At 33.2% G+C, this 9,474-nt stretch overlaps 1 long non-coding RNA gene across 3 annotated transcripts; it reads left to right on the top strand.

The window, feature by feature from the left end:
- The first annotated feature begins 2,544 nt into the window (after positions 1-2,544).
- Positions 2,545-8,618, top strand: LOC121219062 (uncharacterized). Of its 3 annotated transcripts, none has more exons than XR_005915647.1 (5): positions 2,561-2,805; positions 3,983-4,039; positions 4,894-6,509; positions 6,599-6,678; positions 8,246-8,618. It is a non-coding gene; the product is annotated as an uncharacterized lncRNA (long non-coding RNA). The 3 variants fall into 3 exon arrangements; XR_005915648.1 differs by having other exon boundaries at positions 6,599-6,664; positions 8,246-8,552; XR_005915646.1 differs by lacking the exon at positions 8,246-8,618 and having other exon boundaries at positions 2,545-2,805; positions 6,599-6,914.
- The last annotated feature ends 856 nt before the right edge of the window (positions 8,619-9,474 follow it).

Here is a 9,474-nt window from a genome sequence, read left to right as displayed (position 1 = left end):
TTGGAAGACCAAAATTTGTCTTTCCTTCGAACAATCTCAAGCAATGACTCAACTAAAATCATGGATTTTGACAATTCTTGGACACCTTAAAATTCCAATTCCTGTATAACCCACGGTTTCAGCCCATCCATAAAATAGAAGATTGCTTCCTCCTCACTCAGATTGGAGATCTAAAGCATTAACTCGCTAAAATCTTTTACATACTCCCGGATTATGCCTTGTTGAGAGAACCAATGCAACTTAGAGTGAGCCTCTTTCTCGACATATTGAGGGTAAAACTGTTGCTTAAACTCATTCTGGAACTCCTCCCAAGTTCCAATCATAGCCTAACTGCGCTTTTCACTTGTGGATCTACGTCTCCACCATAAAAGAGCAAAGTCAGTAAAATATCGAGCAACATTATTTAGCTTAGCATCATCATCCTTGATGCCCATAGTACGAAAGTACTATTCCATCTCTCATATGAAGTTGTCCACCTCACTTGCGGACCTTTCCCCCCTTAAACGTCTCTAGTTTGGGGACATCCATATTGCGGTTGAATGTCACACCCAACACTCCTTTACCCATGGCAGCTCAGCACAAAGCTAGCTCTCCCACGAGCTCCTCAAATCCTGCACTTAAAGCCCTTATTGTGGCCATTATTTCCTCCTTCAAAGCCATTGCCATGGCCTCGAGAGCATCATCTCTCTCTGTTAGCTTATCCAAAGTAGAATTGAGCACCCCTTGCATATCTTCCACATCAGAATTAAGAGACTCCAACACCATTTCTTTGAGATGATCTTCTTTTGAGTCCAAATCTACAGTGCGTCCCTCGATCATCCCGATATTATCCTTCACATCACCTATGGACTCTTCGAGATTGACGACTCGTTGCTCTAAAGCTGATAGCATGTCCCTCGATCGATTTTCTTTTCTGGCCCTTCCATGGGTCTCCACTGGCTCAATATATTTAGCAACTTCTTTTGACATATTAACGGTGCCTTCACAACCAAAGCTTTGATATAACTTTTCTCATGGCTAGAACTTTAGTCTCGCATTTCATGCAACCTTAGACGATCCTTTCGATGCAAACATGCCTAAGTCAGTCTAACCACCACAAAGTGAGGATTCACATAGAATTCCTCCAATACATCAATTTATATAGCAGAAGAAACTTAGCCAAAAGAAGGCACAAAGGAACGGAAAGCCAAAGAAAACTATGCACGAGAGGTGTTTGAGTAAATGCTCTCAATTCTGTTAATTTCTCTAAAAGAATACAAGAAATAATGAAATAATGGAGTCAGTTACAAGTGAAGGGGAGACTCTTTATTTATAGTTGAGCTCCCCCAAAATTGACGGTCTAGGTCAAGTTATATCGACGAATGAGATTAGCCTATCCCTTAAATCAAGGGATTTACAAGATTATATAATCTAATCTAATCTAATCTGATAAGATATGATTCCCCTCAATCTTTTAAGATTAGTTCCCATATTTACCAAGGTAGCTTATCTTTTCCATATTAATATGATTGGGCCACCCAAGCTTCAATCTGACAGGCTTCTCCAACAGCTCTTTGAACTGAGTTAGCTCTTGTGGGCTAAATGACCCCCATATCAATGATAGACCTCTATAGGATGCATTGTGTGCGATGGTCATGGTTTTGAACTGCGGCCCGTGAAAGATGCATATTCAAAGAAAGTTACATGTTTTTTTTACTTGAAGACTCATGTACCTAACACTTCCTTTTTTAGTGTTGATACATTGTTTTTAAAGGATACATACATGATCGAAGTTGATTTGAAGGATCAAAATATTGTCTTTGATCCTGTATATAGTTTTTGCGTACAAGAAAACTTAGGTAAGTATTTTTTTCATTTTATTATTATTTATTCCAATCCTTTTTCTTTTTGTGCACCTAAAGATTCAGAGACGAATCTTTATGAGGAAGGGGGAATGGTGCAGTCTAAAAGCCCAATTTCAGACCCATGAATTTGATGGACTCATACTACCTCAATGTCCAACAACAATGTCAAAGGCCAAGCAAATCAAACCAAGATTTGATTAAATACAATATTCAAGGATGAATCTTTTCGAGGAAAATAGGAATGATTTATGCATGGATAGGGTGAAATTTATTAAATTTCATTCACCAAAGCTGCCAATTTTCTAGCTTGGAAAATCAACAAACTTGCAAAAAATTTTTGGATGGGATCCTGGAATTTCTAGGTTGAGATTTCCACATGGAGTTCAAAGATCTATCTTTTAGCTTTGAAATATACTTTGAATCACTCGATTTTGAGTTCCGGAGATCAAGTTATGATTGTTTTAGTGAAGACTGCGCAAGAAGAATTTCTAGACGGGATTATGACTAGAATTACTAGTTTCGGGCTTTTAATTCGAGTATAAATCATGGAGGGTTTGGGTAAAAATATAGGCCCGAAATATGGGCTCAGGCAGAAAAAGAAGCATGTTTAGAAAACAGGCCGGGCCTCGGGCAAAATTTTTTTGGCCCGGGCCCGGCTCGGATATAAATAATATATATTTTTAATTTATTATTACATTTACATTTTACATTTCCCATTTCCCCTCCCCATTTCCCCGACCCCGTTAAACTTCAGATAAAAATCCCTAACCCTTTCCCTCCTCCTTTTTTTCCCCAAATCGAAAACCCACCTCCAGTCCTCCACCGATCCACCATCCCACCTCCGGTGTCCGGTCCTCCACGACTCCACTTCCACTCCACAACACTAGGTGGCGTTGTTGTTCTCTTCACTTTGATTCTTCTACAACTTCTAACCCAAACCCTTCAAATCAACAAGTTCAAGGTAACATGCTTCGATTCTTCTTCACTTTAGTTTTCATTTCAATTGAAATTTTCAAGCTTTACATTTTAATCATGTACTTAAGAGAAGGCTGCTCTTTATTGCTGAGTTTAGTGACGGTGACATGCTTTGATTTTTAATATACTGTTGCCATGTTGTCTTTGAACTTTGAAGTCATTTGCTAGAGCTTTTCTGTAAAAATTGGGCTCACCCGAAGTATGAAACTCAGCTTTGGACTTAGATTATTATTCCATTCAGTAGCCTCAAAAGACAAAATAGACGTAGCTACTTACATAATAAGCAGGCCTTTGACCTTCCATTTCTTGATAAAATCTTTTCTGGGTGTGGCCTTCACTTTCTTCTGACTTCTGAGCTGCCTTCACTTAACATCAGTTGATTTAATAGGCTTTTCTGCTTTTCTTTTCTTTTCTTGTTTATGCCATTATTAACTTACTACCATTGAATATTGATGCATTGTTTTCACTTGTTATTTTTCCTTTGGATCAACAAACTGATGATCACAGTAGTAGACGTGGAGTTCAAATCTGTGATTCCGTACATGTTCTTTTTATTGAGATCTCAACACATGTCTCAGTTCCTTTGAGCTGTCAAAAAATTACAAAATATGTGGCTCAAACCAACACTTCCAAAAAAGAAAGAGACACTGTTTTAAATTCTCTTATTAGGTACAAGACTTATACCAAACATAAGGAGCCTATCTACATTTATATCCATATGTTCTTTCTTCTTGTATGAAAACAGACCAAACAAGTTTTAATGAACATAAGAGAAATAGGACTTTGATAATGAAATGATTTTGATACGTCTAAGAACATGTTCACTAGTGGTCCAAAAAAACAAAAAACTAACCCTCTGTAGCTGTCATGACAATCCCAGTACCAGCTCTTTGAAAAATCGAGTCTTTTATTGCAGCAAAGGTCGTTTAACTGGTATTCACATGGGTCTAATTTTGTCTTGTCTCCTATCCTATGGAACACCAATCCGACAGCAGGAGAAATGAGAGCTACATTATATCTTCTAGGGGCGTAGATGCTGACAACTCTTTGCTCATTCCATTAATACTTCACTTCTTGCAGTAGTAACATTTGCCATTGTATTTTGTACATGTTATTCATAATTTTAATCTCATCTTTTTTGTTTTTGCTTTGTTTTATTGCAGAAACAAGCTATTGAGGCAGAAAAACAGTAGGCCCAGTCAGGTTGCTATCACTTAGAGGTTGCTATCACACCCTTTCCTTCGAAACAATCAAACTCAGATCTTTTCATAAATGATGTGTGTTTTTTTAGTATTACTTAAAGACATGTGACAAGTTTGATCTTGTATCACAAGGCTATCATAGTTAAATAACTAGTTTATTATCTCGTGCAATATATGAGTTCGGTATTATACTATTATGTAATATGTATTTATTTTTATATGAAAATGGTCGAATATCATTTTATCCCTCTATTATGCTTACAAGTTACAACTAAACTTTAATCTTTATATCCTTATACCAAAATGATTAAATTTTAGTTTCTATACTTTATTTTTTAACATAAATTGGTGCTTATATTTTTATAATGTTTTTAACTAAATAATTAATATTGTTAATTTTTTGATTAAAACAATAATTTTTAATGTAATATACTGTTTTAATATACTATTATAAATATACTTTTTTAATATATTGTTTTAATATACTGTTATAAATATACTGTTTTAATATAATGTTTTGACTTTTAATATATTGTTATAAATATACATTTAATTTGTAACACATTAAATGTTGATGTCTTAATGTATTATAGTGTTACTTGTCAAATATTAAAAATATTTAAATCTAAAATAATTACTTACCGTTTTTAATAAAATACTAGAAAACTATGTCTTTAATTGCCCAAAATGAAATTTAAAATCCAATATTTTTATGCTTAGATGTCGTAAATCGTAATTTACCCACAAATGTAGTGCCATTTTGAAGGTGCATGGCATTGATTTAATTTAAGATTAATTAATTTTAATACATGTATATATATAATTATATATTCAATAACCGAGTTATAAATAAGATTATTTTTGGATTGCAGGACTTGAGTTTTTATGACTATGGCTAGTTCAAACACTCCTATACCTGTGGACGATGGGTTTAATAAGTATGAAAGTTCTCTCAAACGTCAAAAGTCTATCACTTTAAAGGTGTGGGATGAAATGACAAAGCTTGAATGCGACAACAAAAATGAATTGAAGGCACAATGTAATCAATGTAAGACTATCTTCTCTGCTAAATCTTCTAGTGGAACCTCTCATTTAAGGCGTCATCTAAATAGCTGTTTGAAAAAAGTTAATAAGGACATCACTCAATACACCATAGCCACTCAGCCATCACCCGAAGGTGTTCCATCTATAAAAAAGTACAAGTTTGATGCTGATGAGTGCCGTAAAGCTATTTCTACTTTTCTTGTGTGTGGCAAGCATTCATTTAGGACAGTTGAAGAACCGGGATTTAGATACATGATGAGAATTGTTAGTCCTAATTTTAAGAATATATGTAGACATACAGCTGCTAGGGATGTCCTAATGTATTATGCAAAAGAGAGAGATCATGTTAAAGAAGGGATGTCCTAAGTAGACATACAGCTGATGATGTTGTTGGTAAGATTCGAAATGGAATTAGGTATATAAAAAAGTCAGGAATTCGTAGGAAAAGATTTTGTGATGTGACCGACAAAAGTTTTCATTTGAATGTGACCAAAAATTTACGTCAAGATGTGTGTGAGAGATGAAATTCTAATTATTTGATGCTTGAATTTTCTCTTTACTATAAAGATGTGCTAGATTATTGGGGCCAACGGGATAAAGATTATCAAATGTTTGCACTTTCTAATGAGGAGTGGAGAAATTTTGCTATTCTCTGCAAATTTTTGAAAGTCTTTTATGATGTGACTTGTATTTTTTCTGGTTCTAATTATCCAACGGCCAATCTTTATTTAGAGGGGTTTGGAAGGTTCACAAGGTCTTGCTTGATACAGTTAAAGGTCTGTATTCGCATTTAAATCCAATGGTTAAGCAAATGTAAGAGAAATTTAATAAGTATTGGGTTGAGTATTCGTTGATATTGTCATGTGTTGCAATTTTAAATCCTCGTTACAAGTTGAATTATGTGCAGTATTGCTTTAATACAATCTATGGTATTCATGCTTCAGATTTTGTTGAGACCATTCTTTGCAATCTTAGACTCTTGTTTGATGAGTATGTTAAGAAATCCAAATCCACGTCTTCCTCTTTGGCTGGGAGTTCTAATGTTTCGGATAAAAATCCTGTTGATTCTGGTTTGGATGGACACAATGATAGTAGTGTTGATTTTGTGGGATATTTTGATGAGAGTGATTATTATAAACGGTATTTAAATGAATCTAGCACGAGGAGTGAGAAGTCACAGTTAGACATTTATTTGGAAGAACCGGAGCTTGAGTTGAATAGTCAAATAGATGTTTTAGATTATTGGAGCAAAAGTTCAGTTCGATACAATGAGTTCATTATTGGCACGTGATCTTTTGGCAATTCCAATATCGACTATAGCTTTCAAATCGACTTTTAGCATGGGTAAGAAAGTTATCACACCTGAGGAGTTCACTTAAGCCAAAAACGGTTCAAGCCGTTGTTTGCTTGGATGATTGGATGCGAGCTAAGGGATTTTCAGCAGGTAATTATTATTCTCGTTTTATTGTTCAAATTTTTTCTTATTTTTTCATCAATTTGATTATCTAATTATTTATTCTTATTTCATGTTAGAAATTGGTTGCAAAAAGGACGATGAGGACGGTGAGGCCGACGACGACGATGAGGACAATGAGGATGGTGATGTTTCTTTGGTAGCTTTTTAAGATACTTTCTTTCTAAATGTTTAAAATTTAATTTAGCTTACAATTTATATTTTGTTATGAAATTAAATATGTTAATGGATTAATGTATGAATATTATGTTTTGTTGCTTAATTTTCCAAAGTCATTTTGGACTTTGGAGGTATGTGTACTTGTGGGGTTTAACTTATGTTTTCTTATCTCAAAGATAGTTTGAAGAAAAATTAGAGATTTAGTAAATGATAAAACTCAAATTGATCTAATATGATTTAAAAGCAATGATATTATGCATAGATAATATTTAAATTAATTATGTTATTATGTTATTAATTTAAATTAATTAAATTTAACAGTTTTTTTTTGCAGCTTAAAACTTAAAAGCAATAACATAATATTTAGATTAATTATGTTATTATGCAATATGCATAGATAATAGGCTGCTTATTGCCCTTATGATAATATGCTGCTAGTCCTTATTACTTGTATAATCATTTTTATTTTTATTCTCTTTTTTTAAGAATTGATTGTTACGTCACAAATGTGTAATTATATACAATTAAATAACATTTAAATTCAATTAGTTGGTAATTTTTTAAACACCTCTAGTGGACATGAGGTTCATTATTTATTAAGAATCAAAACTTAGAGTGTATTAGTGTAATACTACATCAATTCTAACATAAATTTTATAGATAACATGATGAAAGCTATTATTTTAATTTTTTTTCATTATATAAAAAATATAATTTGATATTTGATTTAATTTTAATAACAATTAGTTTTAACTTTTAAGTAAAAAATAAAATAAAATAAAAAGAAAAACGGGTCGGGTCGGGTCGGGCCGAGTCGAGCCCGGGGTTCATATTTTTTCCACGGGCTGGGCCTGGGCTACATATCAGGCCCATATTTTGAGCTGGGCCGGGCTTAGGCCTAGTAAGCGGGCTGAAATTTTTTTTGGCCCGGCCCGACCCATGTGCACCTCTAATTGGGTTTGGGTTTTAGACTTAATTTTTATTATATATGAGCGCAATATTTTTTTATCAGCTATTATTTTTCTATTATTTTATTATTCTGAATTTTTAATAATTATTAAGTAGTTTAAGTTATGTAGGAGTTTTATGTCAATAAGAAAGTTTAGTTTAAAACTACTTGTTTAGATTAATTAGAGTTATAGTATACTTAAGAGTTTTATTTAGATTTATTTAGCTAGCCTAAATATAGGCATTTGCATTGTACACAATTCAGATAATTAATTATTATTCAAATTCTCTTTGAGTTTTTCTTTTCGAGAATTGTTCTTGAGTTTTCTTTTAGAAGAATTTTAACAATCTTTGCATATTGTAGAGATTATCTTTGGACTTTTTCTTGCCATGTTTTCTTTCTTGAAGGGGAAATTAAAGCCCCTTGAAGAGAGTTGTGGATCCTTCTTGTTTCCAAGGCTTCTTACGATTTCTACATGCCACGTTCCATCTTTTCCATCCATATTATTTATTATTCTATTCTTTGAGTTATTGTTATTTTTTATTTATCTTAGTTATTTTAATTATTTTTATCTAACTTGGATTCGATTGTGTTTCAGGTTGTTTGAATATCCAAGTTTCTTCTCAAACGTCTCGAGCGCTAAGTCAAATTCGTGACTTGAACAAACTTGACGATCCTTTTCCACGTTCATCCGCCTCATTCCTTATCACTATCTAATCATGCAGATCCACACCCCTTTTAGTATCAATCTCAATTCTAAAAGAAAACTAGAAGTAAAAATTCAAATAATATTTTTATTTTATTTTTTTATTTGTTCATGAAAGGAGAGAACAAAAACAAAAACAACTACACAAGATGTGAGGCTAAGTTTGAATATATAGTCTAGGGTTTTAATCAACTTTTGATTAATTACACTTTACCCCCTTGGACTTTGTTGATCTATTCAATTTAGTCTTTTCTTTTTTTAATTTCCAAATTCCATTATTGTGTATGACTCATTAGTCTTCCAATTATGTTGGCAACAAATATAATTTATTTCAATCAAGAAATAATTATATTTTCATATCATGAGTAGGATCTAACAACCCATAATGACCCTCAATTATTGAAAGAGTTAAAATATATTTCTGACAAAACCTTTCTGTGTTCGGTATGTATGTGTAATTCAATCATTGCATCATATATCCCGAATAAGCTGAAAGTTGTGGCACAGTATCTACCTTTGCTTATCCATGTTAGGCTTTGCCTTGGCCAAGGAATCGTGGTTAATACGTGTCAAGAGCATGTATGATATGTCCCCTCATATCACTTGGGGTAATGGATATCCTTAGACCACTCTACCACCTTTGTATGCCTTATGTCAAACCCAAAACATCTTACCATAAGCATTTATCAATATAGACTCACTTCGTGATGAATGAAAGTATGACACTCAACATACAAGGTGAGTCAGTGTCACAAGTCTAAGTATTATTTACATTATTGACATATGAGAGTATTTCCATAAACAATTGAGTGAAATACCAAATGGAACTCTCATAGCAGGTCAAGTTCAGTGTATTTATTCTTATAAGAAGCACGCACATTTTATGCTCAAGTATCCTATACTTTAACTTATGAAATTAGTTGCATGCATCCTTTGCATGAAGTCTTAACATATGTTGACCTTTGAGAATTTTCAATGCCCTATCTTGATAATAAAATGGCCAGGAACAATTTAGGAATCTCAACTTTGATGCATAGAGACCTCATAATTGTAACTCTTTATAATTCCGTTGCATAGCCTAATGTGTTCCATGGACTTTATCTACACAAGTGTTAAATATA

Source organism: Gossypium hirsutum, chromosome D07, assembly GCF_007990345.1.
Source record: "Gossypium hirsutum isolate 1008001.06 chromosome D07, Gossypium_hirsutum_v2.1, whole genome shotgun sequence".
Taxonomy (NCBI): domain Eukaryota; kingdom Viridiplantae; phylum Streptophyta; class Magnoliopsida; order Malvales; family Malvaceae; genus Gossypium; species Gossypium hirsutum.
Note: the sequence above shows the minus strand (reverse complement) of the source record. Positions and strands in the feature narration are given on the sequence as shown.